Consider the following 22552-nt stretch of genomic DNA (forward strand, 5'->3'; position numbering starts at 1 on the left):
TTTTCATAAAAATATATAATCTCACATATGTCAATTATGCTAAATTGGACCCTTGCCTTTTAAATTAATGTAGTTTAAAATAAGAATTAAAACCAAAGAATGAGGGGCATCTGGGTGGCTCAGTAGCTTAAAGCCTCTGCTTTCGGCTCAGGTCATAATCCCAGAGTCTTGGGATCGAGCCCCGCATTGGGCTCTCTGCTCAGCAGGGAGCCTGCTTCCCCCTCTCTCTCTGCCTGCCTCTCTGCCTACTTGTGATCTCTCTCTGTCAAATAAATAAATAAAATCTTAAAACAAAGAAAAAACAAAGAATGAAACTAAGAATCTTAGAAGTCATTTGGTGAAATCATACCAATCAATCAGGAGACTGAAAGTAGGAGATTGGGTGCCAGCGGGGTTGAGTTCTGATGATGGCCCTCTTCTGGTTGCAGACGACTGACCTGTCATTGTATTTCACATAAAGAAAGCAGAGAGCCTGAGCAAGCTCCTGAGTCTCTTCTTATAAGGACACTAATCTCACTAACAAGGGCTTCACTTCTTGGTCCCATTACTTCTAAAAGGCCTCATCTCCTAATGCCATCACCCTGGGGGTTAGGATTTTAACATAGACATTAGAGGAGAGACACAAACCTTCCGTCCATAACACAATCCATGATGTTTCTTTGAATCCCTCTATCATTTATTCATCAACTCTTAGATGGTTTTCATCCTTGTCCTTGTTTTAATGGCTCTAATCATTTTTCATGCCTTCTTTGCTTGAAATTTAAAATTGTTTCACAATTATTATAACTCGTGTCTTCTGTCAGAATCTGTGAACTGTGGAAGAATTATTATTAGCCTTCAAGAAAGATTAGGTTATATACACTTTACAGTTCTTAACACAGAAATTAGAAAGTGGTTGCCTTGGGAAGGAAAAACATTTAACTGGAAAGGAACACAAGGTAAATTTCTGTGTGAAAGAAATGTCCTATTTCTTACTTTGGCCAGTGTACACAAATGCCAAAAGTGAACACTTAAAAATTGTGCATTTACTGTATGTAAGCTATAAATTTTAATCAATTATAAAAAATAAAACAAAATTTAAAAAATATAAATAAATAGGGATGCCTTGATGACTCAGTTGGTTGGACATCTGCCTTCAGCTCATGTCATAATCTCAGGGTCCTGTGAGTCCCACATTGGGCTCCTTGCCCAACAGGGAGCTTGCTTCTCCCTCTGCCTTCCATGACCTGTGTTTGTGTTCGTTCTCTCTCTCTCTCTCTCTGACAAATGATAAAATCTTTAAAAATAGATAGATAGATAGATAGATAGATAAGGGCACGGGGGGTGCTCAGTAAGTTGACCATTCAATTCTTGGTTTCATCTCAGGTCATGATCTCAGGGTACTGGGATCAAGCCCACATAGGGCTCCTCACTTAGCAGGAAGTCGGCTTGAGATTCTCTCTCTCCCTCTCCCTTTACCCTTCCTTCTGCTCACTCTCTCTCTTTCTCTCTTTCTCTCAAATAAATAAAAAAAAAATCTTTTAAAATATATATAAATAAATATGGGCACCTGGGTGGCTCAGTGGGCTAAGTGTCTGCCTTCGGCTCAGGTCATGATCTCAGGGTACTAGGATCAAGCCCCGCATTGGGCTCTCTGCTCAGCAGGGAGCCTGTGTCCCCCTCTCTCTCTGCCTGGCTCCTTTCTGCCTACTTCTGATTTCTCTCTCTGTCCAATAAATAAAATCTTTTAAAAAATGAATAAAATAAAAAATAAAGTATATAAATAAATAAATTTAAAAGTTTATAATTTGTAAATTTATTTCAAAATTTTATTTAATCAATTTTTAAAAGTTCCTAAAATTGCTGTACTAAATAGCATTAGACCAATTCTTTTTCTGAGAATTTTAAAATTTATTTGGAATATTGTCACAATTGACATGCATAATTTTAAGTGGTAAAAATTAAATATTTATGCATAGTTAGAACACAGCAATTGCCAAATTAATTAAATGACAGTTCACAGGGAGAAAAATATCAGTTTGATATAAGAGGCTTAAATGGTCAATAACTCTTTATAAGCTTTAATGTTTATTGTTCAGGTTTTGTGAAATGTCTGAAACTATAACCAGGAGAGATTCAGTGAAGACTCTCAAGATCTGGCTACTGAGGGAAACCTAGAAAAGACATCAGCAGAATTTTATAGAGAAGAAAAGTAAGGCTACTTGCAAAAATCCAAATATCCAAAATATATCAAAGGCAAATTGAAATCTAATAATTTATTTTTGAAAAAAAATAGTGACAAATTCACATTGTGAAAAACAGAAAAACATATTTTAAAAGAAATATGTTGACTTTCAATTTCCAGTCCAGGAAGGAAGCTTAGAAGTTGCTACTCTGTCCTAACAACACTCCTTAATTTTTTACCTAGTAAGTATAAAAAGCTGAACAAACTGAAAAATCAACAACTTTTCTTAGATCTGTAAGAGAAGTGAGAACACAGGTAAACCATTTCCCCAAAATTGGAAAGGCTGACAAAGACCAGAGAATCACAGCTTACTGGAAAAGACCCATGAGCAGCAACCTCTGCTCTGTGGGAACTAGTACCAAGATAAGGAAACCTAAACTATAATTGATAAATTGCTGGAGTCTCAGTGTGGACAAATCTGAGAGAGAAAATCTCTAAGGAGACCCAGTCACTGGGGGGATGAGACGGGGAAAAGAGAGAGGAGAAAATGGCCCCATGTGCCTGTGAATTTTTACCTCCTGGAGACTCCATCAGTTTCTCACAATAAATATCAGAGAAAAATCACCTCATGCTTCCACCAGGGAGAAGGAAAAAGGAACCAATTTGAAATATGTCAAAGCATTCTTTTCTTTTTAAGATGGTCTCCCCTTAGGAGACACTATTTAACTAGAGCTTAACCTGCCAGGGTTTTATCAGAGTTTAACAAAATAATAAAAAACATAATGAAACACCCATTTCCAACTCACTCTAGACAACCTGACTCACCTAAAGAGTAGTGGACTGATAAGCCTGTGTTAAGTTCATGATTCAGAAGAATTAAAAAATTGAGACCTAATCATAAGACAATAGGATGCTTCCTGTCTCCCAACATCTAATTACTGCATTACTAAAGGCCTTTTTATAGCAGTTTGATCTGGTATATTATGGTTGGTATCAAGAAAAAAAATTATTTAAAAAAATAGAAGGAAAAAAAGCAGGTGAAAGAGAGAGAACAAGCATCAGAAGTACTCAAACAAAGCAGGTTGGTTGGAATTACCAGACTAGGAATTAAAACAACTACAATTATTATGCTAAGGACTTTAATAGATGAAGTAGACAGCATGAAAGAACAGATAGCAATGTAATCAGGGAGATGAAAATGTTAAGAGCCAAAAAAAAATGCTAGAGATCAAAAACACTATATCAAAAAAGAAGAATGCCTTTGACAGGTTTATTGGTAGAATTGGACATAGCCCAGGAAAGAATCTCTGACCTCAATCATATCTCAATAGACACTCCAAAATAGAAAAGCCGAGAGAAAAAAATACTGGAAAAAAATCCCACCAGAATATCCAAGAACCTTAGGACAACTACAAAAGGTGTAATATATGTGTAATAGGAATATCAGAAAGAGAAAAAAAAAGGAACAGAAGAATTATTTGAAACAATGATTACTAAGTATTTGCCCCCAATTAATGTCAGATATAAAACCACACATTCAAGAAGTTTAGAGAACATATAGCAGGATAAATGTTCAAAAAGTTATAGTTAGTCATATCATTTCAACCTTCAGAAATTAAAGATAAAGGAAGCATCCTGAAAGATACCAGAAGAAAAACATCTTAACTGTAAGGGAACAAAGTTAAGAATAACATTGGATGTCTCAGAAACTATGCAAGCAGGAGGAGAGTAAAGCAAACATTTAAAGTGCTGAAAGGGAAAAAAACTAACAATCTAGAATTCTGCACCCTGAACAATTATTCTTCAAAAGTAAAGGAGAAATAAAGACTTTCTCAGACAAACACAGATTGAGAGAATTTGTTGATGGGAAACATGCTTTGCAAGAAATGGTAGAATTCTTTTTTTTTTTTTTAAGATTTTATTTATTTGAGCAAGAGAGAGAGCACAAGTGGGAAGAGAGGCAGAGGGAGAGGAAGAAGCAGGCTTCCTGCTTTTCTGGGAGCCTGATGTGGGGCTCTATCCCAGGACCCAGCGATCATGACCTGAGCTAATGAATTTGCTTAGTAAACTGAGCCACCCAGGGACCCCAAAGAAGCTCTTTAGAAAGAAATAAAATGATATAGGTAGAACCTTGGAAGTACAAAAAGAAAGGAGGAGAATTGAAGTGAAGTTAAAATAAAACCTTTTATTTTTATTTTTCTTAATTGATTAACAGATAATAGTTTCTTCAAAGTAATAATAGCAACAAGGTATTTATTATGTATGCATATGTATATATATGTGTGTGTGTGGGTGCATGTGTGTGCATGCATATTCTTATTTATATTTATATAGAAGTAAGTTAATGACATCAATGAAATGTGAGAGTGAAAGGAAGAATAAGGATTATTTTGTTATTATAAGGCACCTGCATCTCCCATGAAGTGTAATTTGAGGTGGGCTTAGATTAATAATAAACGTATATTGCAAATTCTAGACTAACCACTAGAAAAAGGTAGAAAAAGAAGTACAACTGGTGTGCTAAGAAAGGAGAGAAAATGGAATCATATAAAATGTCAAATTAAAACCACAAGAGGCAGAAAAAAATGAAAGACCAAAATAGAGAAAAGGACAGGAACAACAAAGGACAAAGTAACAAATATAGTAGATATTAATTCAGTTATATCAGTAATCATGTTGAATGTCAGTTGTCTAAATGCACCAATTAAAAGACTGTGATTGTTAGATTAGATCAAAACAACAATAAAAACTGTAAGAAAACTAGACCCAACTATATATTGTCTATAAGAAACACTTTAAATATAAATACATGTTTAAATTAAAGGTAAATAGATGAAATACAATGCTAACATTTCATTGAAGGAAGTGGGAGTAACTATATTCATTTCAGCCAGGGCAGATTCCAGAACAAGCAAAGTTACCAGGGATAAGGGGGACACTGCATAATAATAAAGAGGTTAATTCTACAAAAACATTACAATCCTTAAAAAGTCTGTGCCTAACAACAAAGCATCAAAACATATAAAACTAAAACTAAAACACAAATTGCAAGAAGAAATACGTGAACCCACTATTATAGTTGAAGAATTCAATGCCTTTTTATCCAAAATAGATCCAGCAGGTAGGAAATTAGTAACAGAATAGTTGAACTCAATAAAACCACCAGTCAACTTAATATATTAGACATCTATGGATTGTTTCATTCAACAAAAGCAGAATATACATTCTTCTTAAACTCACATGGAACATTCATTAAAATAAACAAGATTCTGGCTGATAAAACACAACTTAACTAGTTTAAAACTCTTGTAATCAAATAATGTCTGCTCTCAGACCACAATAGAATTAAACAAGAAAACAATAACAGAAAGATAGCTGGAAAATCCCTAGATACTTAGAGATTAAATAACACATTTCTAAATGCAATATGTGCCCAAGAGAACTATCAAGAAAAATTAAAATTTATTTTGAATCAAATAAAAAAAAAAACACAACTTATCAAAATGTGTGAAATGCAACTAAGCAGTGTTTTAAAAGGAAATTGTAGCATTGAATGCATATATTAGAAAAGAAAAACAAATAAAATTAATTATGTAAGCTTTCACCTTAGGAAATGAGAAAAAGAAGAGCAAATTAAATTAAAAATAAATAGAAGGAAAGAAATAACAAAAATTACAGCAGAAATCAATGAAATTTAAAATAAGAAATCAATAGAGAAAATCGATAAAACCAGAATCTGGTTCTTTGAAAACATCAATAAAATTGATAGGCTTCTATCTGGGCTAACTAAGAAAAAAAAGAGAGAAAAGAACACAAATTAGTAGTATCAGAAAGGAAAGAGGGAATATCACTACAGGTCCCATAGACATTAAAAGAATAATAACAGAATAACAAGAACAACTCTATGCCCACAGATATGATAACCTAAATGAAATGGGCCAGTTCCTTGAAAGAAACAATCTGCCAGTACCCACATAATAAGAAATAAACAATATGAATAGGCCTGTATCTATTAAAGAAATTCATTTAATCATTAGTAACCTTCCAAAACAGAAAGCACCAGGCCCAGATGGGTTCATTGGCGTATTCTAACAAACATTCAAGGAAGAAATTTTGCAATTCTCCGTAACCTTTTTCAGAAGATAGAAGATAAAGGAATACTTCCTAGCTTATTCTATAAGGCTGGCTTAACCCTTATACCAAATCCAGGCAAAGACATCATAACAAAAGGAAACTAAAGACCAGTATCTTTCATGAACATAGACACAAAACTCCACAAAATATTAGCAAATTGTATCCAGTAATTTATAGAGCTTAGACACCATGTCCACGGACCATTTATTCCATGCATATAAGGCTGGTTCAATATTTGAAAATCAATTAATGTAATCCATTTTATTAACTGGCTAAAGAAGAAAAGTCACATGATCATATCAATAGATACACAAAAAAGACTTGACAAAATCTAAAACCAATTCATGATGAAACCTCAGTAAACTAAGAATATAAGAAAATGTCCTCAACCTAATATCTACCAGAAAAAAAAAAAACTTAATGGTGAGAAATTTGAAACTTACCCACAAAAATCAGGAAAAATGTAGAGATGTCCTCTCTTACAACTCCTTTTCAACATCTTTCTGAATGTCCTGGCTAGTACAATAAGACAAGAAAAGGATATAAAAGGTATACAGATTAGGAAGGAAAATAAATAGAAAGAAAACTGTCATTGCAGATGACATGATCATTTATGTGGAAAACTGGAAAGAATTTACAGATACACACACATACCATTCTATACACCACCAAGAAACAAGTGAAATTTGAAATTAAAAACAATACCATGTATATTAGCACCAAAAAAAAAAAAATACTTAGGTATAAATCTAACAAATTATGTGTATGATCTGTATGAGGAAAATACTACAAAACTGATGAGAATCAAAGAACTAAATAAATGTAGAGATGTTTTGTGTTCAAGGATAAGGAGAATCAATATTGTCAATATGTCAGTTCTTCCTAATCTGATATGTAGAGTCAACTCTTTCCCAATTCAATTTCTAGCATGTTATTTTGTAGATATTAGCAAAATAATTCTAAAGTTCATATGGAAAGGCAGAAAGTACTGAAGGAGAACAACTTTGGAGAACTGATATCACGAGACTTCAAGAATTACTATACAGTTACATTAGTCAAGACTCTGAGGTATAGGCAAAAGAATAGACAAATAAATCAATGGAGCAGAACAGAAAGTCTAGAAGTGGTACTACATAATATAGTGGGACTACATAAATACAGTCAACTGATCTTTGTCAAGGGAGCAAAGGTAATACAATGAAGTAAAAATCTTTTCAACAAATGGTACTGGAACAACTGGACATCCACATTCAGAAGAAGAATGAGGAAAAGGGAGAGATAGAGTAGGAGAAAGAGAAGAAGAATGAAAAGAATCATCTTGACATAGAATTTACACTCTTCACAAAATAATTAACTCAAAACATAGCTCAAAATATAAAACACAAAACTATGAAACTCCTAGAAGATAAGATAGGAAAAAATGTAGATAACTTTGAGTTTGACAATGACTTTACATACAACGCTGAAGGCATGATCCATTAAAGAATCAATAAGCTGTCTTTGAAAGGCAGTTAAGAGAATGAAAAGATAAGTCACAGATTGGGAGAAAATATTTGCGAAAAAGCATCTGATAAAATATAATATATAAAAAGCTCTTAAACCTTAACAATAACAAAACAAATAACCTAATTTAAAAATTGGTCAAAAAGAGCAACAGACACCTCACTAGAGAAAATATACAGGTAACAAATAAGCATCCAAAAAGATAATTTACATCATATGTCATCAGGGAAATTCAAGTTAAAACAATAGATATCACTACACAACTATTAGAATGACCAAAATTGTGAATCCTGACACACCAAATACCATCAAGAATGTGAAGCAACAGGAACTTTCATTCATTGTTGGTGGGAATGCAAAATTTTACAGCCATTTTGGAAGACAGTTTGGTGGTTTGTTAGAAAAACTAAACATACATTTACCATCTGATCCAGCAACTGCCCTCCTTGGTATTTACCAAAGGAGCTGAAAATGTGTCCACACAAAAACCAACATATGGATATTTTTGGCAACCTTAAGTTGCCAAAACTTGGAAGCAACCAAGATGCTCTTTAGTAGGTGAATGGATAAATAAACCCTGGTACATCCAGGCAATGGAATATTATTTAGTGCTTAAAAAGAAACGAACTATCAAATCATGAAAAGACATGGAGAAATCTTATATGCAAATTCCTAAGTGAAAGCAATCTGAAAAGTCCAGGTACTGTATGATTCCATCTATGTGATTTCTAGAAAAGCCAAAACTATGGAGATAATGAAAATATCAGTGGTTGCCTGGGATGGAGAGGTATGGAGAAACGAATGGGAAGAATACAGAGGATTTTTAGTTAAGTGAAAGTACTCATGATACTGTAATGGTGGCTATATGTCATTATGGATTTGTCCAAAGCCATAGAATGTATAACACCAAAAGTGAACTCTATAAAACTGGACTTTGCGTGATTACACTATTAATATAGCTTCATTGATTGTGACAAATGTAGCACTCTCGTGGGGAATTTTGATAATGGGAAAGGCTATGCATATGTAAAGGCAGAGCATATATAGAGCATACAGAGAGAGAATCTCTCTATCTTCTTCCCAGTTTTTCTGTGAACCTGAAACTGCCTTAAAAATTATGTCTATTAAAAAAAATTATAGTTTGAACTACTAACTTCTTTGAATGAGATCAAGTCTAGATACATAGATAACATGCATAGGTAAAACAGGGCATTACAGAAGACTAAGACATTATCATAAAACCAAAGTGCGTGAAATCTGAAGAAATACATGAAAATGAAATGTGTAGGAAGGTAGAGGTGGGCTAGAGACTGGATGTTAAAAGGAGGAAAATATTGACTTTACTATAAGTATAATTTAAATTGTCTCAAACAAATTCTAAGATAGTATATTATAAAGGTAGTTAGAAGCATTTTGAAAATGGAGTGATTCCAAGAAAATAGTATATGTTCATTCCTTCAGTCAAAACATATCCAGCCAATCTGAGTTTCTCTTGGATGGACTAATCCAAACCAGTGATTTTCTGGTTGTAGATTCCAATCTATTAAAAAAAAAATTTTTTTAATAAATGAAAACAGGAGAAAATACTGGAGTATACTTCATCTGTTCAAAGAATTTGTTTTGTGAAGCTTATATTTTCATTTTAAATATATGTATGTTTCCTGCTTCACAGTGTAAGATATAGTTCTTATTTTAAGTACAAGTTCAGAAATATTTGAAAGCTACTCTTCTTAGCAAGTTTGTATAGTATTTTAATAGAAAACTTGACAGACTTGTGCTAGAGGAAAGTAGCTACTATAACTGATTTGTTCCACATATTAGCTTGGAATACAAATGGTTGTTTTTAATGTGTAAAAACTAAATATCACTAAATGTCTCTGATCCTCCAGCCAACAGTGATGTCTCTCTTAATCTCAGGAAACAAACTGAGGGTTGCTGGGGGGTGGGCGGGGCGATAGGGTGGCTGGGTTATGGACATTGGGGAGGATACGTGTTATGGCGAGTGCTGTGAATTGTGTAAGACTGATGATTCATAGACCTGTACCCCTGAAGCAAATAATATATTGTATGTTAATTTAAAAAAATACTGATCTCATTCATCTTGTCTACAATTCCCTGAAAATAACAAGATGCAGATTTACCTTATCCAAGATATCTGTCCTTATTAGCATCACCTCACTAACAACTGCAGGAGGGAAGAATTCCATGCTTGTTTCTGTTCTGTTTTCAAGGACATGTGGTGTTGCTCTGGGGCAAGTGTAGCTGACCAGTCAGTCGCAGTGACTAAGGAATAAACTACTTTTGCTGGTTTGGCAGCTAGTTTCTCTGTTTAGGGTAAGGGTAAAAGTGCCTCCCCTCTCCAGAGTAAGATATGGTCATTCCATGTCACCCAAGCCCTGAGCTCTCTGTATTAGACCATGCCACAGGCACAGCACTTTTAGTTCTCTTCTACAGACATCCATTTTCTTTATGCATATGGATGGTGATGGGGAGATTGGATGGTCTATGCCATCCACATGTTGTGCTCAGAAACATCCCTTTCCTATTGTCTCAGGGAGGGAGTGCTGCTCTTCTAATGCCCAAAGAATCAATCTTACTGATGATTCGTGATGTTAGAAGTTAGACAAGACCTAAAACATGGGGTTCTTATCATAGGGAGAGGAGGAAGCAGGAAGCAACCCAGAGACTCAGTGACAGTGTTGCTCGCTCTGGCTTGTTTTCAATGTCAGGACCACTTCATCCCCCAACACTGAAACCATTCCTCCCGCCTCCAGGACCTGGTTTCATGGAAGGTCCCTTTCTCTGCTCCCTTCTTCCAGAAAAGCAAGTTCCACCACATTTCCAGTCATAGAATTCTTGGCAATTGGGATGTATTCTTTTTTTTTACACATTCATCGGAACTGTTTTGGATTGCTGAAGCATTATATTTGCTATCTGGTCATAGATCTAGCTTTCTGTTCTTTAAGATATTTTAGAGTCAATGTATTTTTCTGAGCCTTCTCAATCTCGAAATTATACAGATTTGAGTTTGAACCCTATTACTTCAAAGCTTTGTATCTATATAATTTTGAGAAGCTTGCTTTGCTACTCTGAACTTCAGGTAAGGTTATTTATGTTCAAATACTGAAAACATAGCAGACATTCAGAAACTATGAATTTTTTTCATCTTCCATTTTGTCATTCAAAGGTAAACACATGGTAGAAGCTCACTAACTAATTGATTTGGCCTTATTTTATAGAAGAAAACAAACTTTTCCCAATTAATAATTGATATTAAGCTTGATACCACCTGTTATTGGGAAATAATCTTTTTGGTAGGAAGAATGTCAATCAGGGAATTATCTTTAAATTGTTACTAATGGTGAGGTCATTAAAGGTTAATTTGGGAATGGAAAAGGGAGGCAGTTGAATAGAAATGTGTTATGTTTTATGAAAGTTCAAAAAGAATGTGTATGCTTGGGGTGCCTGGGTGACTCAGTGGGTTAAAGCCTCTGCCTTCAGCTCAGGTCATGATCCCAGGGTTCTGGGATCAAGCCCCGCATCGGACTCTCTGCTCAGCAGGGAGCCTGCCTCCCTCTCTCTCCCTGCCTCTCTGCCTACTTGTGATCTCTCTCTCTCTGTCAAATAAATAAATAAAATCTTAAAAAAAAAAAAGAATGGGTATCCTTATGAAGAATAAAAAGGAATGTACTGTGCTTTGAAGAGTGACAGAAAGAAATTATTCCAAAAAGAATGACAATTACTAAAAATATCAATCCTGGTAGTTATTGTTATAATTCTGCCTGATCCTCTGAAAATGCTTTTTGTTCTTTTTTTTTTAAACAGATGGCCATTTTAATTTACCGGCTGAGTTGTCACAGCTATCACCTTTCTGGATTTCCTCCGAAAAAATGAAAAGCTATTTCAATGTAAAAAAGGAAAGCTATACAGTCTGTTGAATTATGTTCTCATGTCTCTCCTGAAAACTCTATAATGGAGGATCATATGGCTTCTCTCAACCTAAAGGTAAAGAGTAGTAAAATGAGTTGTTGGCATTGTTTGCATCATGTATCTGATGGCAGTAGCTAGAGCTAGACTTATGCACAGATGAAGTATGCAGCTTTGTGGTAGTAATCCTCTGTATCAGAATAAGGGGTACATCTGGAGAGAATGTGTTTTCCCAATACTGCGTAATGCAGACCAAAACAGTGTTAGTTCCCTTGGGAGCCATAAAGAAATTTAGATCCATTTCTCTCAGTTTTTGTAGATTTTTTTTTTTTTAAAGGTCTTCCAAGAGCAAAAAAAATGTTTTGACTTTACAAATCTGTTTGCTATAGCCTGCCTGGGTACCTGAAATTCCTCTTTTAAAGATTATTTGTACATCAAGGATCATTAGGCTTCAGGTGTCTTTAGTTAAAATGTAAACAGGCCCACTAGGCATAATTCAAGTCCTGTTATCATCCTCCAACACCTGTAAGGATTCTCCCCCAGTGGGATTACTAAAGGAATGGACAAGGGACAATCAATTGTGATGACAGGAAGCTAAGTATATTTGGGAATGGCATCACAAGTATTCTAGGCATGTGGCAGAGTAGGTCTGAGAAAGGCAGTTGCATGAATTGGAAATGGAAAACTCAAATCAAACTTTCCCCATCTTAACATTGTATCTGGCCCTTGTCCTGAAGGTAGAAAAAAGCTTACGGGGCACCTGGGTGGCTCAGTTAGTTAAGCGTCCAACTCTTAATTTCAGCTCAGGTCAGGATCACAGGGTTGTGGGCTTGAGCCCTGTGTCTGACTCTGTGCTCAGCAGGGAGTCTTGCTTGAGATTCTCTCTCTCTCCCTCTGCCCCTACCCCTGCTCTAAATAAATAAATAAATAAATACTTTTTTAAAAAAGAGAAAATTTAAAAATGAGGTTATGTAACAAGAGATGTAATAATGTAAAAGCTACTCCAAAAACCTCAAGAAGAATGGGCTTATTAATATTTCAAACCTAATCGAAGAGCAGATGCATTATTAGAAGGGGTCTCCAAGACCACCCCTCCTTTCCCTGTAGGTCTCTCACCTGTTCTAATCAACCTTTATTCCTTACCAAATGCTCTACTGCTGATGGATGGAGGTACATAATCAAGAGGGAAACTGGGAAACCCCACCAATCTCACTGCCAGTCTTGCCCATCCTACTTCTCCTTCCTCTCCAGAATCTCCCATTCTCTGCCCTCCAGGAAGTCCCCCTTTAGTCAGGAGTCCCTGACTCCCCACAAAAAATCTTAAAGATCCCTGGCTTAAATAACAACCTCAAGCAACCACATCTCCTGGCTAAAAGCTGCTTTTATAATAAAGTTTTATTCTAAGCAGAGCTGCCTACACTCACAGCTGAACATGACAAAGTTTCTTTAAATACAGCACTGCTCTGTCTCCACCCAAGTGAGGATGAGGAAAATAAACCTTAGGCTAAGTAGTCATGTCGGTGAAGCTAGTCTCCCAGGTCTATTCCTGGTCACTCTCTGTTTACCTGCCCTCTCCCTAGCTTTTCTCTTTCATATATCAAATATTTTTATGAAAGTCTCAACTTCCCTCTCAGAGACAGTGTGTACTTTGGAACAGCAAATATCCCATTTCTTCCTCTTTTCCACTCCAGAATCTGTAACTTTCATCCAGAACTGTAGGCTATTTACCATATTCCATTTGGTCCAGTTTGGTTTTCACTCTAAAGCAGCTTCTTTTCTGTAAATACCCCATATTTCTCCAGTATCATTAACTTAGAACAATATAATCTGCCTGCACTGCCCCCATCATTATTATATCACGGGCATAAGAAAAGGAATCTGGAGTTTGGTTCTTGATCTTCTGTTTGCTATAGTTTTATATTCTTTAGAGAAAGATAGTGTCTCTGGACCTCAGTTACCCCACCTGTAAAATGGGTAAAAATGCCTACCCCATAACATTGTTGTGGAGATTAATACATTACCATATGTAGAGTACCTTCAGGTAAATAGTTGACAGGCCAGACTTCAAGACAAATTAGTTCTTACAGTGAAGAAAAATTACAATTTCCACTCTCTGACTTTCATCAATGGTAGGTTTCTTTTGCATTGTGGGGGATGTTAAGAAGACTCTATAATTTTTAGATATTTGTAGGGCTTCTTGATAGGTTTTTATCTTTATCAGATTACTTTTGCCTGGAACTCAGTAGATGTCAAGAAAAATATGGGTATTTCTTGATTTCCACACATAGTCAATCCTTTGTTCACTTATTGAAATTTGTTCACATTATTATATTGCCATTCTTACAACACTGTAGAATTAAAGTATTAATATGACAATGTAAATTAACTCTTTCTTGAACTGAAAGTTCTGAAGGGCAAGAATTGTGATTTACTCACCTTTGGCTTTCCAATGCCCATTTTCCCTGATGGATAAAGAGATGCTTAATAAGTATTTATTAAACTGATGAATGAATTATTTAACATTTTCTGAGATAATTAAAAGTAAATGCATCATATTGTGCCAATATACTTCCATAAATTAAAAAAAAAAAAAACTTTTTCTCTTCTATCTGTAAGACTTGCAGAGTGATTTCCTAAGTTAGAGCACAAAATCTTTCTTGAGGTAGGAATGAAACAAAAATTTTATTTGAATAGCATAATGTAGTGCTTAATATTATGGATTTTGTAGACAGACTTCCATCTTTTAATGATTATATTACCTAAGCAAATTGCTTAACTTCTCTGAGTCTTAGAATATTAATTTCTAGATGGAAATGATATTGATATTATATTACTAAAAATAATGATAACACCTAAGTCATACAATTATCTACAGTTGTTGGATCAGTCTCTTCAGTAATATTGGTAGTTTATGTTTTTCTAAAATTTTATCCCTTTCATTTATATTGTCAAACTAATCACAAAAATTATGTGTCAATTCCTTTGTATTAAGAAATGTACGGGGCACCTGTGTGGCTGAGTCAGTTAAGTGTCAGACTCTTGATTTTGGTTCAGGTTGTGATCTCTGGGTCATGAGATTGGGTTCCAAACTGGGCTCCATGCTGAGTAAGAAGCCTGCTTGAGATTGACTCTTCCTCTCCCTCTGCCCCTACAACCCCTCTCTCTCTCTCTAAAATTAAAAAAAAAAAAAAGTAAATATGTATCAATACGCATACCTTCTTTCTTATTGCAAATATGTAGTTCATTTTCCTTAATCACATTATTCAATGGTTGTCTACATTATCTTTAAAATAACTAGCATTATTTTTTACTGACCAGACCATTTTTTGTTTAGTTTGTTTTCCTTGTGTATCTATTATTTTTTTCTTCTTATATTATTTGAGATTTTTAATATATATATTAAAGATCTTATTTACTTATTTGAGAGAGAGATTGCAGAGTAAGAGAAAGAGAGAGAGAGAGCGCAAGCAGGGTAGGGAGGGACAGAAAGAGAAGCAGGATCCCCATTGAGCAGGGAGTCCTGGCTCAGTGCCAGGACAGTGGGATCATGACCTGAGCTGAAGGCAAAGGCTTAACCACTGAGCCACCCAAATGCTCCTTTTGTGAGCTTTAATGTACTCTTTTAACTCCTTGGCTCATTTAATATTAAACATTGTTTTTTTTTAATTAACATATGATGTATTATTTGTCCCAGGGGTACAGGTCTGTGAATCTTCAGGCTTAAACATTTCACAGCACTCACCATAGCATATACCCTCCCCAGTGTCCATAACCCTATCCCTACCCCCCTAACTCCCAGCAACCCTCAAAAACATTGTTTTTTAAGATTTATTTATTTATTTGAGAGAGAGAGAGAGAGTGCATGAACACACAATGGGGAGGGAGAGAGAAACTCAAGCAGATTCCACACTGAGCTGGAACCTAACAAGGGCTATATCTCACCACTTTGAGATCATGACCTGAGACAAAACCAAGAGTCAGACGCTTAACCAATGGCACCATCCAGGCATTCCAATGTTAAATACTTTCATTAAAAAATGTATTTTTGGTTAGAATTCACAGCTTGATAACATTGAGTCTTCCAATCCATAAACATAGTCTATCTATCCACTTACTCAGGTTTTCAATTTAACAATGTTTTGTTTTTTTCTGTTTATAAGTATTGCACATATTTTGTTAAATTTTGATGCTACTGTAGGTAAGTTTCTTTATAATTTTATTTTATAATTATTCTCTTTCTTTTTAAATTATTAGTTTAATATACCGTATTAACAGGAAATACATAATTTCTGCTTTGGAGAATTTCTTAATGACAATGTATGGTCAATTTTTATAAATATCCCTTGGATACTTTAACAGGAAATGTTCTCTTGGTTAGATATAAAGTTTAATATATGACTATAAATAAATTTAGTGATTTCTTTATTCAATCTTTCATTTATTAATTTGTATTTATATAGTTTGTTGATTTCTGAGAAAAATGTTTTTATGTCCTTCATTAAAACTGAGAATTTATTAAATTATCTTTATATTTCTGCCATGTTTTCCTTAATTTGTCTTGATGTTATATATTTGGTTTTAAAGACTTTTATATTTGGTGTCAAAGATGTCATACTTTCTTATGTGTGTTATTTATATCACCACTTCTGCTGTTCTTGTTGTCTTTGCCAATTGTTTGAGATTTCTATTTTCCCTCTTTATTTTCAGCCTTTTAATTCATTTTATATTAGGTATGTTTCCTGCAAACAACTTGTGGCTGTATATTTCATTTCCCACTAAATGTGATTAACCCTTCTGTTTTAATACAGTAATTTATAGGACAATTATTATGGAGAGGGATATATTTAGAATTATTTCTGCACCTTATTTCTTATTTCATATTTTATAAACATGTTTTATAATATTTTTTATTCACTATGTTTTTTAATTATTTCTTTCTGTTTTACTATTTCTAGAGCTTATTGGAATAATTGTATTTCCTTGGTTGTGCTTTTCTATCTATTGGTTTAGAAGTTAACCTATTTTTATTCTTTTTGTGACTTATTATTTATTTATTTATTTATTTATTTTTAAAGATTTTATTTATTTATTTGACAGAGAGAGAGATCACAAACAGGCAGAAAGGCAGGCAGAGAGAGGAGGAAGCAGGCTCCATGCCAAGCAGACAGACTGATGTGGGGCTCGATCCCAGGACCCTGAGATCATGACCTGAGCCGAAGGCAGAGGCTTAACCTTCTGCCACCAGGCACCACCCAGCCACCCGGGCGCTCCATGACTTGTTTATGTAGTGAAAGATTTTATTTTTAAACAATCTCCACACCCAATGTGGGGCTTGAGCCCACAACCCTGAGATTGAGAGTTTCATGTTCTACTGACTGAACCAGCCAGGTACCCCAACCCATTTTAATTCTTAATAAAAAAAAAAAAAAATTAACTTGTGTTCTATTCTACCATCAGTATATATATACTTAATATTGATTCCAAATATTTCAGAAGTCTTATTCCATTTGTACTGTCCTTTACTATGCTCCCAAATCACCACCTGAAAGCATCTTGAATTTAAATTTGAAAATGTCACTAAAATTTGTTCATAATTCAATCAACACTTGTATATTGTCACCTATAAATTTACTGATTTCATTGACTATCACTATTTCTTATCTTCTATCTTCTCTTTTCTTAGAATCTCTTCCTTTTGCTGTAATAAATCCTCAAATAATAATTTCAAAAAGGACTTAATGGTAATATATTAATTTGAAAATTCTTTGGCTGCAAGTAAGAAACATGTGTAAAAATAGCTTAGACAAATAGGGACTTATTTGTGTCTTATAACCAGAAGATTGAATGTGGGTGGCTGCTAAACTTGGTTCAGAGCTATATAATACTAGACCAGCATTTCTACAACTTTCTTTTACTCATGGTTACAGAATGGTTACTGCATCAGATCTCAAGGCAAGCCTTCCAGTAGGACAGACAGGAAAGGAAAAAAATGGAATCTTCATTAAGAAATTAAAACAAAACTAAACTAAACTAAAACCCTTTCTCATGAACGCCATGACAAAATTCCACTCCTAATTAACCAGAATTGTATACTGTGAACAACCTTAGCTATAGTTAGGATGCAAAATGAGGGCTAGGTTCACCAAAAAACATTTTATCCAAGTGGCTAAATTTTAGAAGACTTACATGATTGAAAAAAGTCTTTCTTTTTTTTGGTCCATAACTTGAAAATTTTCCTTTGACAGGGCGAATCATAGTATTTTAGCTTCAATTTGTATCTTTTCAACACTTTGAAGAAATTACTCTGTTTTATTTGCCCATACAGTGTTGATGTGTAGACCATTGCCAATTTTATTTGTCTCCTCATAAATAACCCGTCTTTTTATTGGTAGTAATGATCATCGTGGAGGGTTTTGATTCTTTTTATCATTATTATTATTATTAGACATAGTTTAAATTATATCCCACCAAAAGATATGCCCAAATCCTAACCCCTAGTACCTGTGAATGAGACCTTATTTGGAAATAGGGTTTTTGCAGATGCAGGAAAGTTAAGATGAGGTCATACAGGATTAAAGGTGAGCCCTAATCCAATTACAGGTTTCCTCAAACAGCCTTTAAAGAGAACTTGGCTTAGCTAACACCTTGATTTAAGACTTCTAGCCTTCAGGAAAAAACTGCAGCATAATAAAGGCCATATATATATATATATATATATATATGACCCTACAGCTAACATTTTATTCAATGGAGAAGAACTGAACGCGTTTCTTCTAAAATCAGGAACAAGATAAGGATGTCCACGCTCACCACTTTTATTCAACAGAGTATTGGAAGCTCTAACCACAGCCATCAGATACGAAAAAGAATTAGGAGACATCCATATCAGTGAGGAAGAAATTAAACTGTCACTGCTTGCAGATGACATAATATACATAGAAAACCCTAAAGTCTCCACCAAAAAAATTATTAGAAATAATAGATAAATTCAGTAAAGTTCAAAGGATAAAATTAACACCCAGATATTGGTAGGACTTCTATATACTAATAACAAAATAGCAGAAAGAAAATAATTCCATTTATCATTGTAACAAAATGAATAAAATACCTAGAAATAAAACTTAACCAAGAGGTGAAACTCCTGTACTCCAAAAATTATAAAACACTGATGAAAGAAATTGAAGGTGACACAAATGGAAAGATATTCTATGTTCATGAATTGAAAAAACTTTTTTTCATAAAACTAAGACAAATAACACTAAAACTGCTATGGAACCCCAACAGACCCCAAACAGCCAAAGCAATTTTGAAAAATAAGACCAAAGCTGGGGGCATCACAATCCCATATTTCAAGCTATACTACAAAGTTGTAGTAATCAAAACAGTGTGGTACTGGCACAAAAATAGATACATAGATCAATAGAACAAAATAGAAAGCCCAGAAATAAACCCAAAATTTTATGGTTAATTAATTTCCAACAAAGGAGGCAAGAATGTGCAATGGGAAAAAGATAGTCTCTTCAACAAATGGTGCTGGTCCATGGAAAAGAATGAAACTAGGCTACTTTCTTATACCATACACAAAGGTAAACTCAAAATGCATTGAAGACCTAAATGTAAGACCTAAACCATAAAAATCCTAGAAAAGAACAGAGGCAATAATTTCTTTGACATCATCTGTAACAACCTTTTTCTGGATATGTCTCCCGAGGCAAGGGAAACAAAAAGAAAAATAAACTATTGGGACTTCATCAAAATAAAAACCTTTTGCACAATAAAGGAAACCATCAATAAAATACAGTCAGCCTACTTAATGGGGGAATATGTTTGCAAATAATACATCTGATAAGGGGTTTTTATCCAAAATATATAAAGAACTTATACAATTCAACACCATAAAAATAAATGATCCATAAAGCAGAATCAGACCTATAAATCAGATAAGTAACTGATGGTTTCCCCAGGGATGGCAGTGGCGGGTGAGTAATGGGGGGTGAAGAAGAGTGGGAGATACTGGCTTCCTATTATGAAATGAATAAGTCACGGAAATAAGAGGTACAGCATAGGTATTATCTGACCTATTGTCAAAATCCATTCTTGGTTTACAGGTTGTGCTTCATAAAAATATTCTCTTTTTGTTACATCAGTAGAATTGCTGACAGTATAGGGAGTGGATGTGTGTGCTAGTCTATCATTTTGAATCAGGGTACTGATGGTTTTAAATCTATTTATTTACTTGAGTTTGTGTTTTTCACAGAGAATATGTTTTTCACATTCATCAGGAATTTCAATCCATATTGGTATTAGAAGATCATATATATATATTTTTTTAATTTGTCCAGGATACAAGCATAATTTCTGGCTGCTTCTGAATACAAAAAAGGTATTTCCTCCCTCCATAGGATAATTATTGATGGATTTCATGCAAGCTGAAATTTTATAAATTTCATGTATATCAGAAATAGAGGTTATATGGTATTAGGATCATATTCCTCCCTAAGAATAATCCCTTAATATTCTTTAGTATGGTGAAATTTAAATTATTTGTATGTTCCAAACTAGTCATGTGTATCAGTGCAAGCTCTTAAATTTAAGAGACGGCTAATCTGTCTTCTTTAGTAAAACCACCAATTCAGATATTTTTCCAAATGTCACAAGTCATCCAGTTAGGTTTTTCTGGTGCCTAGAAACACACCAGAAAATGTACAATTAAAATACTTCCAGTATTATTTCCCAAGGCAAATTTAGTGCTAGAGAAAGATTATGAATTTGCATTTATGCTGGCAGATAATCTTAAGTATGTGTGGCACAAAGCATCTCAACGATGCTCTGCTTAATTAGCAGGAGTAAACTGAAACAAATGTGAAAAGAACATGAGACTAGGATTTCAAAAGTAAAAAGGAGCAAACAATGTACAAGAGAATCTAAGCAAGTTTCTTTTTTTCCATTGTTTTTCCATTTTGTTTGATTTTTTTTTTTAAAGGAAAACCCTTTTTCAGAGATCTCCTGTATAGGAGCTCTAGGAAAATGCTCCATATCTCATAAACTTCAGTAGGAGAGCCTGAGAATGAAAGGAGTTGATAAATTTGTAGTGAGATGATACCTCTTTTTATTATTTTTTTCTTTGGTATCATTTTACACTTTGTGATATTCTAGTCATTGAAAAACTACAGAGAATAATATAGGGAATACCTATGTACCTACTACCCACATTCAACAAATGTTAACGTTCTGCATATTTACTTCATATCTTTTTATCTTTTAATGTGTAAGAGTTTAAGATACAATGTGAAGAACCTAATTTACTTCCTGCATAATTTCCCTTCCTATCTAGAGATAGTCACAGTTCTGAGTCATTTCCTTCTATTCCCCCCGCTTTTCTTTTCTTTTCTTACTATGTATTTCTCAAGTTTTCTGTATTTTCTGTTTATTCTTTATCTTTTGCCTATTATTTCCCCATGGTATGCAGAATCATTCCTTATCTTCCTCCTAAATGAAAGATCTTGGCTTTACCATCCCTCTCCTACCCAACCAATCTTAATGACAGTATTTTAGCTTCATCAATTTTAGCCCCTATATTGGTTATTCTTCTATTTTATAATCAATAGTTAATTAAATTTGTCAACACATTTTACCAATTTTTGTGCTTACTCTTTCTTTCATGCTTCCTATTCTCTTTTTTTCTGGATTTAATCTTCTTTCTACAGTACATTTTTAAGTACTTCCTTTTGGGAAAATGTGAATAGTATTTTTTTTTTCATTTTCTGTGTGTCTGAAATGATTTGCACTTCTCTCTTGAATATATTCTAGGTGAACAATTAGCTCCCCTCAGCACTTTAATGGTAAAATATTTTGGTCTTCTGGCATGCTTTGTTGCTCTTAAGAAGTCTACCTTTAGTCTAATTATGGGTCTTGTGTAGCAATATGTCTCTCTTCTTTGGTAGGTTTCAAGCTTTTTTTCTTTATTTTTGATATCCTAAAGTTTCAATAGGATGTGTCTAGTTGTAGATATATTTTTAGTTTTTCCTACTTAGCCTTCAAAGTTAACTGCTAAGATTAAGGCTCATATTTTTATTAAAGTGTGGGAATATTATAATTTTGAATACTACTTTTCTTTTCTTCTGAATCAAAATAAATGTTTATTATTGAAATTTAATATGTTGGCTATCTTTATTAATCTTTCCTTACATCATTAGGAATATTGATCTTCAGGCTAATATTGACCATAAATCTCTATTTCAACCCTACTTTTCCTGCCTAGAGATTTTATAGCTTTTTCCTATCTGGCAACCAGTACAATACTGGTGAATCTGAGCTTATGTGCCCTGTGATGTTGAACATACCTCAGACCAGCCATTGAAACAGCAGACAGCTTGGATCAGGTCATACCTAAGAGACTTCCTCCTTCCTTCTCCTCAGGGCACAGTTGCAGGAGCAATCCACAGCTGTTTTGAAATTTCTTCCACTTGAATTGAAATCTCTGGTTTCAGGCAGAGAACCGAGTTCTGTCCTCTATCTACAAGATATCCATATAGTTTTCATTATCCCAAAGTATCGAATTTCCTAACACATCAGCTTGCTTCTGGGCCCCCAAACCTGGTGAGCCTCCAAGTTCTACCCTTTTTATCACTTTGTTTTTCAGTTCCATTTCAGTCTACAAAGATACTTGTCTTGCTTCTGAAATTAGCTAAGTCATGACAATTTTCACTTTTTCATGTTAAATCTATCACTATTTACATGTCAAGAGAGGAAAAGATCCTCAAAATATATACTTACCATGTTTATTTTGGCTGAAGCATTAGGGAAACAATTTTCAAGCTGCAT

The 22552-nt window shown here is 34.2% G+C and overlaps 1 non-coding gene across 1 annotated transcript; it reads right to left on the bottom strand.

The window, feature by feature from the left end:
* Window positions 1-518: 518 nt before the first annotated feature.
* LOC101685404 lies at window positions 519-22280 on the bottom strand. The gene is made up of 3 exons (XR_001180072.2): window positions 22072-22280; window positions 6742-6814; window positions 519-813 (listed from the first exon to the last, which is right to left on the bottom strand). It is a non-coding gene; the product is annotated as an uncharacterized LOC101685404 (transcript).
* Window positions 22281-22552: the final 272 nt, after the last annotated feature.

The sequence above is a fragment of the Mustela putorius genome, unplaced genomic scaffold (assembly GCF_011764305.1).
Source record: "Mustela putorius furo isolate JIRA1106 unplaced genomic scaffold, ASM1176430v1.1 tig00000382_pilon_pilon_pilon, whole genome shotgun sequence".
NCBI lineage: Eukaryota > Metazoa > Chordata > Mammalia > Carnivora > Mustelidae > Mustela > Mustela putorius.